General features: G+C 47.6%; 1 protein-coding gene across 3 annotated transcripts in view; it reads right to left on the reverse strand.

Moving 5' to 3' along the window:
• SERPINA12 (serpin family A member 12) overlaps positions 1 to 17,527 on the reverse strand; it is a 31,150-nt gene extending 13,623 nt beyond the window's left edge. The window contains exons 1-2 of one of the 3 annotated variants that reach the window (XM_057299709.1): positions 17,087 to 17,527; positions 15,510 to 15,844 (exon numbers count right to left, since the gene is read on the reverse strand). The gene's annotated coding sequence lies outside the window, so the exon portion shown is untranslated. Of the gene's footprint in view, positions 1 to 3,330; positions 3,521 to 8,629; positions 10,391 to 15,509; positions 15,845 to 17,086 lie in introns of those variants that run through there. The other 2 variants (XM_034937219.4, XM_057299708.1) reach the window with 2 other exon arrangements.
• Between the last annotated feature and the right edge of the window lie 1,738 nt (positions 17,528 to 19,265).

Below are 19,265 nucleotides of genomic sequence, written 5' to 3' on the forward strand. Positions count from 1 at the left end.
GGACTAACAGCAACTTTGCCCCATGAGGGAAGTGACTCTAAGACAAAGCCATAGCACAAATAGGATGCATCCAAGGGCTCTTAAGAGAAACTGGGGCTGGGTCCATGGAAAAAGCTGACCCCAGAGCCCGCCTTGCCTCTGGACCCCCAGTGACGTTGAGTTACATGGTCACTTCCTTGAAGCCAAAAACATCCTCACAAATATGGGCAGATACATATTTTTAAAAACACTAGGACTACTAAGTAGGCAGGAGTTCTGTGCTCTGCTCTCATGCCTTTGTAGCTGTGTGACATTCCAGAAAGCACTTCCCTCTCTGAACCTAGGTGCTCTCTAAGCACCTTCTACCCCCAAAAACCACTTCTTGGTAAAACTTAATAACAGCTGGTGATGAACAAGGGCTCTATGGGCTGTCTGAAAACAGATTGTAGAAGAGAAATTAGTAAAATTCCGAAGGATGCTTCAGATAAACAAAAGAAAATAGGAAGGAGTCCATTTCAGGGTTTAGGGGGCTGCACTGTTTACAAAGGCTGCCTGGATTAAAAATAGAAGCTTCTGCTATTCAGAGTGGGCACAAGTTCCCAGTGCCTAGGAGTGGAGAAGTTAAGACATGTCCCTTGAGCTGAGAAAACATTCTCAGCAGCGGTGAAACCAGCAGCCTGGCAGGAGCCTTGGAGGAGGCCGTGCAGGGCAGGGCTGGAGCAGGGAAGGAACCCGCAGAAAGCACCATCCTGGGAACACTTTGTGGCACGCACAGCTTTACAGTGATGTTCAGTCACTGATCCCTAAACATTGTCAAGTTTCAGAAACAAGAACGGATTATGGAATTCCAGGTCTGGATAGCGGTCCTCCCCAACTTGTGTGTTTGTTAGGTGTTTTGAGGCAAGTCTCCTCACCCTTCAGGCTTTCAGTATCTTCATCTATTAAATGAGGGGGAGGTGGTGATAATTTGGTTTCTTCCCCCATGAGATGCTGCTGATCAGGTGGCACTGCCACCACCCCCCCACCCCGCCCCAAGGGACACAGCCCACACCCTGGCCTGGCGGGGTCTCAGCACCCTCCCACCTCAGCATGCCTGTGTCACAGCAGTCTCCACCGGGCCTCCTGCCCTGGCTCCCTGAGTGCGAACATCTGGCCTTTCTCCCCCAAACAGCCAACACCAGCCCCATTCCGGGCCTTTCCATCTGTCATCACGGGCTTTAAACTGACCCAAATTTGTCAGTTGGGTTAGATGCCTGAGTAGGCTAAATTTTTAATTCCATCAATTAAAATAGCTGAGCTACTGGTTATTTCCCAATCAATTGATAGGTTGCTCTCCTGAGTTGAGCAATTGTTCGTTGGCTTTTAGTTTGGAATGTGTGTGTGTGTGTGTGTATCTGTGTGTGTTTGGCTGTCACTCAAAATAAATAAAGAGATAAAACTAAAACAAAACCAAGAAAAAGAAAGAACAAGATAGAAACCGAACCCCATGGGGTACACATGGGACACATGAAGCTATAGTCAGTATTTCAATTCTCTGATCATCCTGCTCCCATGTTCCCTATTAATTTGGAAAAATAATTTCCTCCTCTTATGACTAGATAAAATAGTGCCTCACTGACCCGGAAGTCATTCATCCTAAAGACAGATCCAAACCAGATGGGAAGCGTCCACACAGGTAGCACAGGCGGCTTAAGTCTACACGAGAGGGGGTTTCCCTGTGGGAGGGCACTGCTTCCACCTCCCACACCATCCCGATCAGCCAACTGAAGCAACAGTGAGCTGTGACAGCGGACTCAACAATAATAATATTTCTAATTTTACAAAGTGCTTCCCCCGTTATCACCACAGTTTGAAGAAATGATACCTAAACAGGGATAACACACACAGGCTACAGAAGGTCTACTCAGTGCACAGTGGTTTGGAACCACAGTTTTCTTTAGAGAGAACTCCCCCTGCCCTCAGGCAGGTCACTCCTCTCCTGATAGTTGACCACCCTACCTCTCTTTCCTGGGATGAAACTGACTGGCTAGAAAGAGTTGATGTAATATCCTTCCTCAAGCCAATGAGACCAAAAAGTTTAGAATGCTTTGGACAAGTTCCCATGTCTTGAGAACCAACAGAGCGAGCTTCAGGCAACCAGTGTGTTGCCTCCTCAACGGGGAGATGCTTCCTACACTTGGCTGCATGCACCAGAAACCCCTTCCTGCCCCAGGAACCCCAGGCTCTCTGAGATGCCACCTTTCCTCAGAACCTTTTCTGAGCGCCTCTTGGAATGTGCAGCACTTGGGTAAACCCGGTGCCCTTCTTTGGGCTGAGAAATCTGAGGAATCCTTGCTAAAGGTGTGCCTTGGCCTCCCAACAGAAGACCCTCACCAGAGCCCTGCACTTGAAGAGCCACTCCAGGCCTGCTCTGTGGCTCACCTGTTTTAAAGGACTGATATTGCTTTAAGAAGAAATCACTCTATATACATTAGAAATTAAATTATTATTTTTAAAAGCACATTTAGAACTAAGTGGTGGTAAGACATATCTTCTCTCCCCTGTTAGAAGTAACAGAAGCCCCATAAACAAACTCTGATGACCACAGCAATATACTTTCTCCTCCTTTCTGGAAAACAAAGAGTGGAGAACTTGTCCCCATTCCACTTGTTAATTTGCCCTGTAGATTTCTGCCTTCATTCCTTAAGAAATATGTTTGAGTCCTCACTCTGTGTCAGGCACTGGGGCTCTAGAGCAACGCCCAGGAAATGGTCCATATTGATGCTGCAGACTGACTCTCAGCCCAACAAGCCCCACAGCCTTCTCCAAACCCTCAAGAACCTTCCAGCTGTTTTCCTGACCTGGTCCTCCTCCCCTTCCGTGACTGCATTCTAGGAGGAGGGGTATGTGGGTTGGAAAGGCTGAGAGATCATTGACTTCAGGACTATCTGTGCCATAAAGAGGGAAATGAGGCCCAGAGTGGACAAAGGAAGAGATTGTGGTTGCAGTGTGCATCAGTGGTGAAGGCAATTCTGCAGAAATGCATTGAACAGGCTGCTTCGCCTCACTTTCTCCATGAACCAGTGAGTTGATGGACCCAGCCTCTATCCTCAGAGAGAGATAAAGATTCACAAACAGCTCACACGCAAGGATGACTGTGGCCAGCATCATGCAGCAGGGGTGGACCCAAATTGGAGGCACCACTTATGTCCCAAGACCTCTCCCATCCCCACATTCATGAAGCTTCTCTCTCTAGAAAAGCACTGGGCAGTAGACATCCATAACACTCTGCCAAAGATGTTCAACAAATTCCTCAAGAGGGGTTTACCTGGATTTTGGAGATCCTCTAGAATTTTCCTTTCATACACCCACCTGTGGACAGTGCTACATCCTCCCTCGATCTGAAGCAAGCTTCGTGTGGAATAGACAAGAAGCACCGGATCTTTTGGAAGGGAAGGTCTCATACTCACAGTACATTCAGAAGTCCACTGAGCCAGCCAAATGCATCTGCCTTTCTTGCTTTATTATTTATACTTCCATGGCCTCTTGGAAGAGTAAGGCCAATAAAATGAGCTGGCGTGTGTGGGCAGGTGATGGAGGCTTTGGAAGCAATGGCCACACCACCTCCCTGGGAGCTCTCCCTGTGGAGGCAGTGGCATGATATTGTACCGGCCACACCCACTGGGCTGTGGCTTCCCTAATGAAGTCCACTAGACACCTTTTGCAACGACTCTATTTCCCAGTTGCTCTCTGGGTATGGAAGCCAGAATAGTCTACAAGTAGATGAGCTTGGAGTCCTAATACTGAATATTCAACCCAAGTATCATCATTGCTGCCCATGGGAACAGGTTGATAACTGGGTTTCTTGGGGTCATTCCCATGTATCCCTCACCATTTTCTTTTGCTATTTTTTCATGTGTTCCAAATTAGCTTAGCTCACATGGAGTCCTTTGCGGAAAAAGTTCGAGGACAGACAAATAGACAACTAAATGCGTAGATTCCGTTAGGAAGAACAGGAATTAAAAATTCACCTCAAAGTTCATGATCATGGAAATTACAAATTGTTTTCCTATTGCACATTTGTTGTGCTGGAGTGATGAGACTATGGTTGGGTTCTCTTGTGCTGGGGTGATGAGACTATGGCTGAACTCTGTTGTCTCTGCCTCCCCCTTACTTTTCTATATTTTCCAAATTGTCTTTAAAAAACAGATATTACTTTAGGATTAATTTTTCAAAGGCTTAAAATAAAATAAAATAAAATTCTTATCTTCAGTTTTACCACTTGGAGAGAGAAGCATTGATGATGTCTGGGAACATTCCAAACCCACTGATCCTGGGATGGAAGAGCAATAAGCTCAACATGCCTATCTTCAATTCTGCTTAATCTAATGAGCTCCAGTGAGCAGAAAAAACATTCACATATTTCTTCCCCATTGAGTGGTGTTTCACAGTAGGTCGTATCTGACCAAAACACCTCGGAGGCCTCGGAAGAGCCATGGGTGTTGTTTTCCCTTCCTTTGGGTTGCTGCTTTTAGCAAAGACATGACTCTCATTCCCAGAGCTATTCAGAGCAGGTGACCCAGACAAACCTTCTTGGAAAGAGGAGACACTAGTTCATTCCCAGGCCTGGTTCAGCCACAGACTCTATGCACTCAGGGCCTAGATGAACAAGGACATGGGGATATGGGTTCCAGAGCTGCCCAGATCAGAAACCACCCCTGAAGAAGCCCCTGAGCCACCACCTTCCCTGGCCTAGGGAGTAAGGCCTGCCTGCTGGGATGCGTGGGTCAGAGACACCATGTGAACGGTGAGATGAGAGACTTCACACTGGCCGGCTCTGGTCACCAAGGGGTTGCAGAGGAGAGAGAAGGACAGGCTGAGACTAAGGAGTACAGGTGGTCCTATTGTGACTGTAGAGGCTATAGCGGTGGAAGATCAGAGCCAGTGAGGTGGACACTGACCCGGAATCCAGGTCTGTACGTCTGGTTTGGGAGGGAAAACCTGCCCTCTAATGACAGGGTGAGGCCTGTGTGAGTCCGAGGGCCATGCCTCCCTGCCTGCCCCAGACCCTCTCTGCTCCAGGGTAAATTTCCATGGGAGACATGCAGGAAGAGGCCAGGGTAGGGATGCCCACTGAGCGACATGGGCAGCACTGGGGATGCCTGAGTTCAGACAGTGCCAGAGGCCAGTAGGCCATGGGCAGAGGGTAGCCACAGGTGGGCTGCCGGCCAGCCAGGCGCTACACCTTGGTTGGGAGTTGCCTGTCCTGCCTGGGGAAAAGAGCCCCGGAGGAGGTGCACGTCTGAGGAGAGCAGTGAAGGATATAGGCATGGGAGGGAGCAGCCCCCTTCACGTGCCCATTAAGGGACCTCAGCCTAGACTTGAGGCTGCCCCGACTGCCTGTAGTTAAGATTCAGGTCCCATGGATTTGTGCCTGGTGTTCATCAGGGGCTAGAAGGATGAACGAGATTGTCCAGCCTGGGAAGATTATTGTTATAAGTTAATGGGCCTAAGGCACTGGTCGGAGGCTGAGGGGTGGCCTGAATATTTTTTACATTATTGCCTTGTGTAGGGGTGAGAGGGGAACTAGGAATTTCTGGTCCTTATCCTCACTCTTTGGATCTCCCAGATGGAAGAAACATGTTAGTGACCATGCCACACCCTAACTCCAAGAGCTCTGGTCTAATGGGAACACAGAACACCGAGATACAAGTCACACTAGGTAAGGGCCAAGGTAGAGGTAACTCTGGGAGGTGAGAACACGCAAGAGGCACCTGATCCTAGCTGGGGTGCTCTGGACTGTGTCATAGATGGGGCACTCTTAAGCTGGGTTTTGAAGGATAAGTAGGTGTTCTCTAGGAGAAAACTGAGAGCAAGAGAAGTATATCAAGGATTTTGCATCCTGGAGAAAGTGAGTGAACAATCTAATGCCTCCAGAAATTGTATATGTGACTTTGGGCTTCTGGTTCTTTAATTGCAAAATGGGAATAACCTATTTCTAAAGCAGTTGTTTCCATCCTGGGAGTGCATTAGAATCATCTAGGAGCTTTAGAAATACCTATTTTCAGAACATTCCTCTAGAGATTTTGAGTTAGTTGATGCAGGATAAATCCTGGGTGAGGGTGCCTTTAAGAACTTCTCTCCAGGGGATTTAATGAGTACTCAAGGTTGAGAATCCCACTCCAAAGCAGGTGATTCCCACCTGATGATTCCCAGGTCTTTTAAAGCATTCAGCCACCAGGTATCAAGATGGCTGTAAAGCCACAGTATTAAGGTATTGGGACAGAGACAGACAAGCTGACCAATGGAACAGACTAGAGAATCCAACAGAGCCACACAGGAAGTCACCTGATATGTGACAAGGGCATCGCTACAGTTCAAAGGAAAGGATGATCCTTTCAATGAATGTTGAAAACAACAACAACAACAACAACAACAAAACACCAGTGGATGTCCTTACAGGAAAAATATAAATAGTGACCATTTTACTCAACATACAAAAATTAATTTGAGAAGTCACAGACCTAAATGTGAAAGGTATTAGATTGGACTATATGAAACTATTGGTCTTTAATATTTTTTAACCTCAAAACCCACAAGAATCAAAATGATAAAGCTTCTAGAAGAAAATATATTAATAGTAGACAATCTTCGTGACCATGAGATAGGCAGAAAGTATTAACCATTTTTACAAAATGATAAATGGAACTTCATTAACATTAAGAGCCTTGTTCCTCTAAAATTACCTAGGACAGTACAAAGGCAAGTCACAAGCTGGGAGTGGTACGTGTAATGTCTGTGTCTGATAAAAGGCTCATGCCTGTTTTTAAGCACTTCTACAAATCGACTGAAAAAAGACAACAACTTAAAAACTAAGCAAAGACATGAACAAATACTTCACAAAAGAAGATATCCAAATGGCCAATAAGCATCTGAAAAGGTGCTCGACATCATTAATCATCAGAAATATGCAAAACAAAACTACAAGAAGAACTCACTACACACCCACTAGAATAATTCAGATTAAAAGGACCAGCCACACGAGGACGTGGAGCAAGTGGAACTCTCTTATATTGCGGGTGGGTGTGCAAACCGACACCAACGTGTTGGTTGGAAAATTGCTTGGCAGGATCTATAAAAGGCAAACATATGCTTACCCTTTGACCCATTCATTGTAACTCAGGGTATATGCCCAACAGGAAATGAGTGCTTGTGGGTTTACAAAGACATGTACTGCAATGTCCATAGCAGCTTTATGTGATAGACCTAAAGTGGAAACAACCCAGATGTCCATTTATAGTAGAGAAGGGAGAGAGAGAAAGAGATTCCTGGCCACCATCGCAGATCATACTTTGCATTTCCCTGGGTGACCCCACTCTTCTTTGGTTTCCACAGGATCCCCAGTTGATGCTCGTGACAGACAGCTATGGGAGCCAATGACCAAGAGTGTGAAACACTGCAAAGCCCAAATCCCACTAGAACAAATTATACTGTACCTCCGAGCAATAAGGCAAAGACTGAGTAAATGCAATGTATTTTCAGTCATTGAATTCAACTCCAATTGGGGAGCTTAATCAATAAATGATTTAAAATTAATAATAATTGATTTTGAAAGAAAATATTTTTAAGCAATCTCCGGTAAGATCCTAGGTTACCCTAAAAAGCTTCTAGTACAAAATCTTGAAAATCTTTCCACACAAAAATCTAAACAAGTAAGAAATAAAAGGAGAGAAATAGAAATTTTTTTTTAATGGGAAGCATTCTGTAAATAGTAAAAAATTCAAGATGGCATTTCAGAACATTCGAGAAAAGGTGAACAATTCCATAAATGCTATTAGGAAACAAACAAATCATTTCAAAAATAAAATTAGAAGTGTTGGAATAAAACCTTTTCATAATGTTAGAGTGAAAAAGAACTTCCTAAGCGTGATAAACAAGCCAGAAACCATGTAGGAAAAGATGGCATATATGGATATACCGTCTTTTTGCAACGTGTTAAAACTCTACAGAATATGTAAAATTTGGAATCACAAATTGGAACATGTGTACAAGATAGAGAGCTAATGTTCTTAACAATTAAGAGTTCTTATATATATCAATAAGTAACCACATGTGTTTCTCAATCAGCAAAAAGTAAAAAATTTGGGTAAATATGCATTGAAACATTGTGGGTGGGTGCCAGCTTTGATTTTCCTCATCTTATTTTCTTCTTTGTCTTTGTCTCTGCAGAACAGGGTACTTCCATGCACATATTAGTAGATACGGTTATTCATAGACATTATGTATTTTTCATACCAACTTTGCAAGTTTGGGTGCTGCTAGACCCATTTTTACACATGAGAAATCTGAGTTTCCTATAGCTGCACAGTTAGCAGATTCAGGACTCAAAAATCAGGTCTTCTGGTTCTGAATCCCTTGTTCCATGGATAGCTTTCTGGTAGACCATAAATGAAAGCATGGCCACAGCATCTTGGCAGCCAGCACAGACCCATGGAACTCTTGGCCAGACTGGTGATCCAGCCCTAGGGCTAGGCATGAGAAGGACGCAGAATGTCTGTCTATTTGAGTGATCACCTTGGCCCTTGGTTGTCTTCTCTAAGACAGAGAAACAGACAACACACACACACACACACACACACACACACACACACACACTGCCCCTTGGACTAACCTCACCTCCCCAGTTTCTCCTTTCCCCTCAGGTCAGTCTTCCTTGGCCTTCCCCAGGTGTTGCTGATCCCAGCCTCCTAGTCCTTTTTCGGTCCTGGTCCTGCAGCCTCCAGGTTCCAAGTATGTTCCTCTAGGCTTCCCAGCCCCACAAGCCTTATCTACAAACTGGGTGGACTCCTGCCCAACGACCTACTAAGCCTGCCTCTGCCACCTCCACCCCTTTCCCAGGATCAGCCTGGCCAACTGGCCCTGCCAAGTGTCTCACTCAGAGAGCAATGCGTCTGGGAGTTCCCTTCCTCACCCCTTGGGAAAGATCAGGCCTACTTTTTCTCTCCCATCCCAAATAGCAAGGGGCACTGTGCTAGGTACACCCAAGGTGCTCTGTAGATTCACTGATGAGGGCCTGGCTTGCTAGGACCTGAGTGTTTGGCACCCAGTAAACCTCATAAAAGTGAGTGCACCAGAAACCAGAGTGACACACACCATCCCCTCCCAGCTCCACAGCCCTGATCCCTGTGATCATCTTTGAGCAGAATCTTCCACCCCAGATTCCTTCCCTGGGACAGGACAGGAATGGGTGTGGGCACCCTGGCACTGCTATAGAATACCAGCCGCCTGGCACAGATGTTCACATGGCCCTCTCTCACCTCCCAGGTGCAGCCTGGGAGCAGGCAGCCCATCCATCCAACCCCACCCCACTCCCGAGCTCTGGGACGTCTCAGGGCCTGGGCCTGTGGTCTGGGTACCAGACATAGGTGACTCATAATGCACCTGGTGGCTGGAGAAGCCATCCCTTCCTCTGGTTCTCAGTGTACTCACCTGTACAATGGGAAACAGGAGACTGCATTGGATCTGTGGTTGCCTGAGAGAGCCAAACTATTGGAAGTCATGCTGTCAATCAATTTTACTTAAAATAATATAGACCCAAGTCCGTGCTAAATGTCATTCAAGCCAGATCTAGATGCTGGTAGAAGAGCAGAACAACAGAGGATATAAAAAAAGGAGCATTTGCTCAACATTACTAACCATCAGGGAAATGTAAATGAAAACCACAATGAGATACCACCTTACTCTTACAAGATGGCCATAATTAAAAAGTAAAAAAAAAAAAAAAAAAAAAAAATGGATGTTGGCATGAATGTGGTGAAAGGGAACACTTTTACACTGCTGGTGGGAATGTAAATTACTACAACCCCTATGGAAAACAGTATGGAGATTCCTTAAGGAACTAAAAGGAAAGCTACCACTTCATCCAGCAATCCCACTACTGGGTATCTACCCAGAGGAAAAGAAATCATTATATGAAAAAGACACATGCACACACATGTTGCGTAATTTCAAAGATATGAAACCAACCTAAGTGCCCATCAAACAATAAATCCATAAAGAAAATGTGGTATATACACACCATGGAATACCACTCAGCCATAAAAAGGAATGAAATAATGTCCTTTACAGCAATTTGGATGGAGGTGGAGGCCATTATTCTAACTAAAGTAACTCGGGAATGGAAAACCAAATATTGCATGTTCTTGCCCATAAGTGGGAGCTAAGCTGTGAGCACAGGTATAAGAATGATATAATGGACTTTGGGGACTCCGGGAAGAAGGTTGGGAGGGGGTGGTGAGGGATAAAAAACTACATATCGGGTACAGTGTACACTGTTCAGGTGATAGGTGCACTAAAACTCAGAAATCACCACTAAATAACTTAATCCAAGTAACCAAAAACCACCTGTACCCCAAAAACTGTTGAAATTTAAAAAGAGCATTTCAGAAAAATATTTATGGAAGGAAAATCGCAATCTGCAAAAAAGCCCATAATTTAATGTTTTTCTGCATTTTCAGGTAGCCCACCAATTTGATTTCAGGAGCATGTGTACTTCTGTGCACACCTCATGTACACACACACACACATATATATACACACACACACACACATTTAATTCTTACAAGTCTGTGAGGGACCATTGTCCCACTATACAGATGAGAAAGCTGAGGTTTGGGATAGTGAGTCATCTGTCAAATGTCACATGATTATTTAATGGATGTGCAGCTTCATAAGAATTTCTTAATATAAAAGCAGAAAAAAAATATGTGGATACAACTAGTGCAGAAACTTTGGGAGAAATCAAGGAAATTCTGGAACTGTCTGCCTGCCCCACATAAGGCTGCGGCTGTTAAATGCTGGCTCCTGGGATGGCTCACTCTAGTATTTGTCGGGTTGGTTCTTGCAGCCCAGAACAGGAACCGACACCACCTTCAGTTTTCCATCTCTGAGCCATTTGACTTCTCCTTTGGAAGGTGTCCCACCCACCTCTCTCACCTGCCTTTCCCTCATCCTTCTTTTCCTGCTTCCTTCCAAAGAGGCAGAACTTGAGTTGAAAAGTAGATTGAATGTCTATAATGTACCAGGCAGCAAGCCAGGTGTGGGGGAGAGAGAAATAACACAAGTCCTCATAAGCTCACAGGCCAGGGAAGGGACAGACACTGGGGGGTCACGCCTGTACTCCTAGCACTTTGGGAGGCCAAGGCAGGTGGATTGCTTGAGGTCAGGAGTTTGAGACCAGCCTGGCCAATATGGTAAAACCCCATCTCTATTAAAAATACAAAAATTAGCTGTAAGTGGTGTCTCGCACCTGTGGTCCCAGCTACTCGGGAGGCTGAGGCATGAGAATTGCTTGAGCCCAGGAGGCAGAGGTTGCAGTGAGCTGAGATTGCACCACTGCACTTCAGCCTGGGTGACAGTGATACTCCATCTCAAAAACAAAACAAAACAAGAGTTCTGTGGAGGGGTGAGTTCAACACCACTTGCACCCACGAGAGGCAGATATTGAATCAAATCAAGGCCTCCAAACAAAAAAAGCCGCAGCTCCATCCCCCACCCACTCACGGGTCCCCTCTCAGGGGGGCATTGTGACACTGAGGTGGAGCACAGGTCCTACAGCCACAGCAAGCTGGGCCACCTCACCCAGGTCACCTCACTTCTCTGTGCCTCAGTATTTCCATCTGCCCAATGGGACTACTGAAGTACCTGCTTTGTTCATTTCATCAGATTGTTAGCAGTGCTATCAAATGCATTGGCCCATGTGGAGAGGATCAATTAAAACTAATTAGTAGTAATCATAGCAATAGTTATAATAGTTGTTAATAAAATAGTAATTAATTACTATTAATGGGCATTACTAATGATAAACATGATGACAGGGAGCTGATTCTGTTCATCCAAGTCACACTCTGCTCACCATTCTCATCCTCCAGCATGAAGAGTGAGGGTGTTGGGTGCCTAACACTGCTGGAGCCCAGGAGGACAATTCTTGCCCCTCAAATGAAACATGTGTTATCAAGAATGGATCAGACAGCAAAAATCAAATGTTAAGGATGGCTGAGATCCTTGAAATTCAGGAGGAATTTGGATGGGCAGTCAGTAGTTACCCAAATAGGGTTATCTGTTCACATCTAACTACTGACTATTTTGTGTGCTATTATATAGTTAAGGATGGGAAAAGCTCATTTCTGAGCTTTCAGAAATTTGGGAAAACAGAGTGGTTGTCTACTTAAGACCAAGGAAAGGGCCAAGTCACAGAGAAGATGTAGTGAAGAAATACACAAGCCCACACATCTATTCTCCAAGAATGTTCCACACATTCCCCAGTGGGTTCCATTACCAGCTCAAGCCACTAGCATAAGAATGAGGAGTGATACCGAGGGTAGCTCTGGAAGCAGCCATCCCACGGCTCACCATGCAGGTGGAAGAAGGGAAGTTTCCCTTCAGTCATCCAGGTTTTCAGTTTTCCTTCCAGGATAAGCGAAAGCAGGCTGATAGAAACCAAGTGTGGGCTGGTAAGCAGGTCACCCTTATTTGCAAGGGCATACTCTGAGCTGCCACGGTTTGTTTGCTGATACCAGACAGTCCTCTTACAGAGAACTGCCTTTATAATCCAAGACAAAATGAAGGACAATTACTTTCAGAGAGAGAATACAAAGATGCAAATGGCTGATATCAGATATCTCTAAGCAGTACAAACCAAGAAACAGTAGAGACTCAAGAATCTGAAGCAGAGGGGGAGGACCTGAGAGCGGGAAAAGACTATAGAGAATTCTATGTAGAGACAGAAAATCTGGATTCAGGCTCCATGGCTGCTGTTTCCCAGCCGTGCAACCCTCCTCAAGTTACTTCATCTTTCAGGATCTTGATTTCCTCACCCATAAAACTGAGGAAATGTTTGAGAAATCCACTGGGAGGATAAATTAAAGTAGTGACTGTAAAAGGTGTGGTGTAAACCATAACCGCCCATGCACAGGCTGCTCTGTGACTTCGGAATTTTGCAGGGGTCCCCAAGGGCTGGACCAATGGCTTTCATTTTCCTCCACTCTGGGATGAATTTTAAAAAAATTACTGGGTGCTCAGCTTGAAATCTGCGGTGTTGGGATGAAAACCTAAACACCATACAACTGCTATTGTCTTCCAGTGGTGTTTCCAAATGCCAGAATAACCTGACCAGTGGGACTTCAGCCAATCAGCCCCTCTGCATCACTTCCCAAGACCAAAAATGCTTTCCCTCCTTGGATGAACAGCCTGGAGGTTGCTCCAGTGGCTCCCTGGGGAACTCACAGTCCGAGAAGGGGTATGGGTTTGAGAAGGGCAGCATGGTGCGGGCCTAGACTCCCAAGGCCACCCCACATCTCAGCACATCTATGTCTTAACCTACTCACCTGTGAAATTAGGGCAATCATACCTCCCCACTGTCGAGAGGCTGAGATAATTCGTGCAAAGCCCTGGGACAGTGCCTGGACTGTGCCGCTTAGGTACTCCATGGCGGCTGACTTGTTGTTTTATTATTATCAATCACTATTATTCTTATCCTCATATAACTTTAATTATTATTTTGTGATGGCACTGATGACAGAGACGGTTGTTTTTGGCAGCAACCCCAAAGGGCCACCAGTGTGTCCACACCCACCCCCTCCCAGCCACAGCTATCTCCCACCTGGCACACGCTGACAGCCTTGGGCATGCCAGGCCAGATGGGACTGGTGTGCTGCAGGCACGTGACAGAGCTGGATGCCACAGCTACTGGTGGGCACTCTCTGCCAGCCCCCGGTGGCTGTGACTCACCTAGTTATGGCTGGCGGAGGTGGGAGAACAACCTTAGAACTCAATGCAAGAAGTGGGCAAACTGAGCAGGGCTGGGGTCAGGTGGGGACCTGGGTGGGCCCTTTGAAGTGGCTCTAAAGGGCTTGCTTTGGGCATTGGGGGTGGGGTGCAATTGGGTCCGTGTAGGTGTCCGGCAGTTGGGGCCAGATGCTCTCTGAGCCAGTGGGTCTATTCCAGGGACTTGGTCTGGGCCATGTCCCAGATCTAAGGACTCAGAGGAAGTGCAGGGCCAGGGAATTCTGAGGTGGTGGCAGTTGGTGGCCAGAGGTAGGCAGGTGGTGGGGCTTTGAGTCTGTAGTTATTTGACTCAGGGCTTCTGCAGCCACTGGTCGGAGTGCAGTTCAGCAGGGGAGAGTGTGGAGGTGGGCAAGGATTAGGCTGGATGTCAAGACAGGATTGCAGCCCAGTGGGAGAACAGGCAATGAATCAGGGCCCCGAGGCAGAGGCCAACTTCCACGGACTAAGGAAACCCACGGTGGCCGGAGAAATGGTGCTCTCTGGCCAGAAAAGAAGGCCAAAGCCACCAGCCACACACCTGCTGCTGGGCCTGACTCAGTGGCTGAGTTGGACACCTGGGTCAGGGTCTGCTAAGCCTGGAGTGATGGTCCCCAAGGGCCAGCACGGCCACGGTTACCAATGTTGGCCTGAAGGTGACATGCCTGGGGGATCCTGAAACTATGCAACATGTTTCTGTGGGAGAGGCAGATGATTGGGAGTGACAAGCCATAGACTGAAAGAGAAACAGAATCACAAGGGGTTGCTGCTTGGTGAGAATTTAAGAGTCAGAGTGTCAGGAAGACCTAGGGCTGTCTGGGTGGTCCGGGAAGGCTTCCTGGAGAAGGTGGCCATAAAACGGGAGGAACCCGGAGTTTCTACATCACCCTCCCCTGCAAGAGGCAATCAAATTCACCTGTGTCATCCCCTCCCCCAACCCCCATGTCTAGAGGCAGTGAAGGAGCAGGGAGCCACCCACTCAGCATCGCTGTGGACAGGGAGGCCTGCCCTACAGAGCCTCGCTCATGTTCCCATATCCCAGGGTCTGCGCTTGCACAGACAGCAAATGCTGCTCCACTTGGGCCCTGCTCCAGGAGCTGGGGACGGCAGGGACAGCCAGGTTCTGTGCTCAAGGAGCTGATACTCAAACGGCCAAAATCCAGCAGTGCAGATGCGGGCAAGCAGTGCAGATGCGGGCAAACAGTGCAGATGCGGGCAAGCAGTGCAGATGCGGGCAAACAGTGCAGATGCGGGCAAGCAGTGCAGATGCGGGCAAACAGTGCAGATGCGGGCAAGCAGTGCAGATGCGGGCAAGCAGTGCAGATGCGGGCAAGCAGTGCAGATGCGGGCAAGCAGTGCAGATGCGGGCAAACAGTGCAGATGCGGGCAAGCAGTGCAGATGCGGGCAAGCAGTGCAGATGCGGGCAAACAGTGCAGATGCGGGCAAACCGTGCAGATGCGGGCAAGCAGTGCAGATGCGGGCAAACAGTGCAGATGCGGGCAAACCGTGCAGATGCGGGCAAGCAGTGCAGATGCGGGCAAACAGTGCAGATGCGGGCAAGCAGTGCAGATGCGGGCAAGCAGTGCAGATGCGGGCAAACAGTGCAGATGTGGGCAAGCAGTGCAGATGCGGGCAAGCAGTGCAGATGTGGGTCATTGCAGGGCAGGGAAATGCTGTGGATTTTGAGTTGAGCAGACCGGGTTTGAACACCAGCTCTGCTCCCAGTTACCTCATTCCTGGAAAGCTATTGCACCTCCCGAAGACTCTTTTTACTTGTCTGCTGAATTTGGATAAAACCATCCACTTCCTGGGATATTTGGAAAGAAAAGAGAGGAACCCAGCCCCACAGAGTTTTGCAAGTGGGGAATGTACCAGCCCGCAGCATCCAAGGTGGCGCCGAGAGAGTGGGGTTCAGGGAGGCCTCGGATGGAAGCCTTGGCATGATGCCGCCAGAACGTTCCATCTGCCCTTGCCTTTGCTCCAATGTGTGTGCTGGCTCTGTTCTTGCTCTCTCTGCAAGCTGGCTTCCTCCACGTGAGCTGGGCTTCCACCAGGGCAGCAACACTGCAGAGTGATATGAGATAGAGGTTACTGCAGGGATTAGGTCCTCCAGTGGTGGGAGCTGGGGAGAAGTCTGTGGAAGGCTGTCATCCTGGGTCTGGTGGTCAGCCCAGAACCTCTGCAGGTCAGCCAGGTGGGGAGGGAGAAGAAAACCTGGGTATGAGTTGGGGCAGAATGAGGCCTGGTCAAAGCTTAAAGGACAGACCGGAACCCACATCTGTCACTCCAGCCTGGCTGACACAGTGACCCGAGGAAGGGGCCGGTGTTCCTCACCTGACCTGAGACCTGGAGAACTGAAGGAGGAGGCCTGGTGAGGGCTGGAAGAGCCCTTGGCACAGATGCTGTTCACAACCACCAGGTGCACCAGCAGGTGAAGGGGGGCAGCGCCTAGCACCCCACACCAACCTCAGAGTGTTCCTGCTTAACTTCTGCCTTCCAAACCAGAAGTACCTTTCTCTCGTAGCCAACTCTTACCTGGAAACAAAGAGGGTGAGAATTCGTCACTACACTGACACACCTGGCTGGAACTATCACCCCCAACATCTTCCAAAGCTTATACCTTACAGTTTCTGTCCCCAAGACCTATTGCCTTTGCACTCTCTGACCCCAGGTCCTAATTCCAAGGCTCAGACCATCCCAACCTGGTTCAGGTGCCCCTGTTTGGGTCAAACACTTCTGGACACAGGGGTCAGGGCAGAACAGGTGATAAAATGACAGCTCCCACAGGCAGGCACCTAGGGAGGGGCAGTTTCTATAGGAAGGGCAGGAAGGAAAAACTGCATGTGTCACCGCAGCTATTGCACACACACACATTAAAATAGTAAAATAGGGATAACAAGGGGGAGGAAAAAGCCTCGGGGGAAAAGCAGTGAACTTGCTGACCATAAACGTGAACGAAACTGCCCTTTGGGGGCACAGCACATGGCTCTCTGCGTCCCAGCAGCCAAGGACCACACGTAGTTCCACAGCTCTCAGCATAAATGTGTGTGAGTGTCACTTCCTCACTCTATCACAGGCATCAGACAGTGGGACCATGTGTAGCACAGCCTTGCACCCAGGCAGTGCCTGTCGCAGCAGAAAGCACAGTGGAGAGTTTCAAATGTGTGTTTTGGAGGCTTTTTGCCAGCAGCATCTTCTCGCTACTCACCTCTGTCTCCCAAAGCAAGCATGGCGGCTTTCCTGGGTTCTTCCCTACAAGAGGTACCTCCTAGATTTCTGGTTAGCTCCCTCTATAACTTCACTCACCTTATTCATTTACAAACGCGGGTTTGGCACCGACTGTGCACCAGCGTGGTGTCTTCCCTGCAGGGCTGATGGGTCGGAGGGAGTGATACTGATCACCATCGTCCCAGTGTGTCTACGGATCTGGACGCTTGACACCTGGGGATGCCTGCATCCCATATTTTCCCATATATTGGGCTGATATTTTTAAAAAACTTCTCCCCACATCTCCAGTACTGGAAGCTTTTGCTCTTTTTTCCTCCTGGGAATGAGTGATTTCCCAACTTAAGAAGGCCCAGCGCCTGGGACTGTGGGTTCTGTTCTGGAGTAGAGCCTGCTCGGTTTCAGATGAAGAAACTGGTTTCTTGTGCTGCTGTTTTGCTTCTTGCCATGTTCAGTCCCCTCAGATGCCAGCCAGACATCCGGCAGGGGGCTGGTGAGGACTCTCTGCCAGGCACCTGGGAGTCTCCCTAATTATCCAGTGATCCTCCCAGCTTGTGACACCTCCAGTCTCCCAGAGATAGTTCAGGCTGAAAGGCTGCGTTGGAATGTGTGGGGAAGAAACGGCCCTTTGAATGTGTTCAAAGCCTCCGTGGCCCCTGGCTGGGGAAAGCCAAGGGCAGTTGTGCTCAGCAAACTTCCTGGGGAGCCTGTGGTGTTCTCACGGGGAAATGGGAAAATACTGGCAAGAGAGAACTTTGTCATTGTTCCCTGCATTTAAGCAGGAGGGAAAAGAAAAGAACATGAAAGGATGTCCCTGGCAAGCACATCAAATTAAGTGTCAAAAATATCCCAATGCTCATAACTCACCAGCGGCTGATGTCTGAAGTTACAGCTTCAGGCATTTATCACAGACAGCACTTTGAAAGGGAAAAGTCACAAGTTTTGATGTCAGAGCAGCTTGGCTTTGAATCCTGGCTATATTCCTGATTAGCTGGATGTGTCTGGATAGTATGTTTAACCTCTTCACACTTCAGTTTTTTCTGTGAAATGGACTTCGCACACCCCGCAGGAGACCACCATGAAGAATGTGAACATCGAGTTAGGGCTTAGAAGCCTTATTTGCTAACAATACCAAAATGGACATTCTAGGTTTATCATGAGGGTTAATGAGATTATTTAAACAGATTTTTGTGGTTTTGTTCTTAACTATATCCCTTGAACCTTGAACCTTGCACATAAAAGGCACTCAATAAATACCTGTTGAATAAATTAACAAATAAACATATGAATGAAGAGGTGTTATTTCCCTCTCTAAACTCCTTTGCCTGTGACAGAAAATTCCAGTTTGTTAAATAGCAACAGTGAAAAAATGTTGGGATTGTAATGGAACGTCTACCACTCACCTGTTCAGCCTCTCTTACCTTTGCATTAGGGAAGGGCTCATTCTTAGCCTTTTCCACCCCAAACAAGCCCTTCTTGTCTTTACACACTGTGGACCTTGGGTTTGTAATACCTGCTTCTTGTCCATCTGGGAAATTCTGACCCAGCTTCAAAGTTTAGTTTACAAGTCACTTTCTCCATGAGGAGAGGGTGATGGTGCCAGCAGTGGTGGTAATATTAGTTCTGGTGGTGATGGTGGTGGTGGTTGTAATGGTGATATTAGTTCTGGTGGTGATGGCGTTGCTGGTGTTGGTGGTGGTAATGAAGATGGTGGTGATGGTGCTGCTCGTAGTGGTGATGGTGGAGATAATAGTTGTGATGGTGATGGTGGTGGTGAGAGTGGTGGTGGTTGTAATGGTGATATTAGTTGTGGTGGTGATGGTGGCAGTGGTAGTGGTGAGAGTGGTGAAAGTTGCAATGATGATAATAGTTCTGGTGGTGATGGTGGTGCTGGTGTTGGTGGTAATGAAGGTGGTGGTGATGGTGCTGCTCATGGTGGTGATGGTGGAAATAATAGTTGTGATGGTGATGGTGGTGGTGAGAGTGGTGGTGGAGGTGGTGATGATGGTGGTGATGGTGCTGTGGTGGTGATGAAGGTGGTGGTGGTGATGGAAGTAATAGTTGTGATGGTGATGTTGATGGAGGTGGTGGTGGAGGTGGTGGTGCTGGTAATAATGGAGGTGGTGGTGGTTATGGTGATGATGGAGCTGGAGGTGGTGATGCAGGTGATGGTGAGGCTGGTGGTGATAGTTGCCATGGTGATGGTGGTGTTGATGGAGGTGGTGGTGATGGTAGTGGTCGTGGTGATGGTGGTGATAAT

The sequence above is a fragment of the Pan paniscus genome, chromosome 15 (assembly GCF_029289425.2).
Source record: "Pan paniscus chromosome 15, NHGRI_mPanPan1-v2.0_pri, whole genome shotgun sequence".
In the NCBI taxonomy this organism is placed as follows: domain Eukaryota; kingdom Metazoa; phylum Chordata; class Mammalia; order Primates; family Hominidae; genus Pan; species Pan paniscus.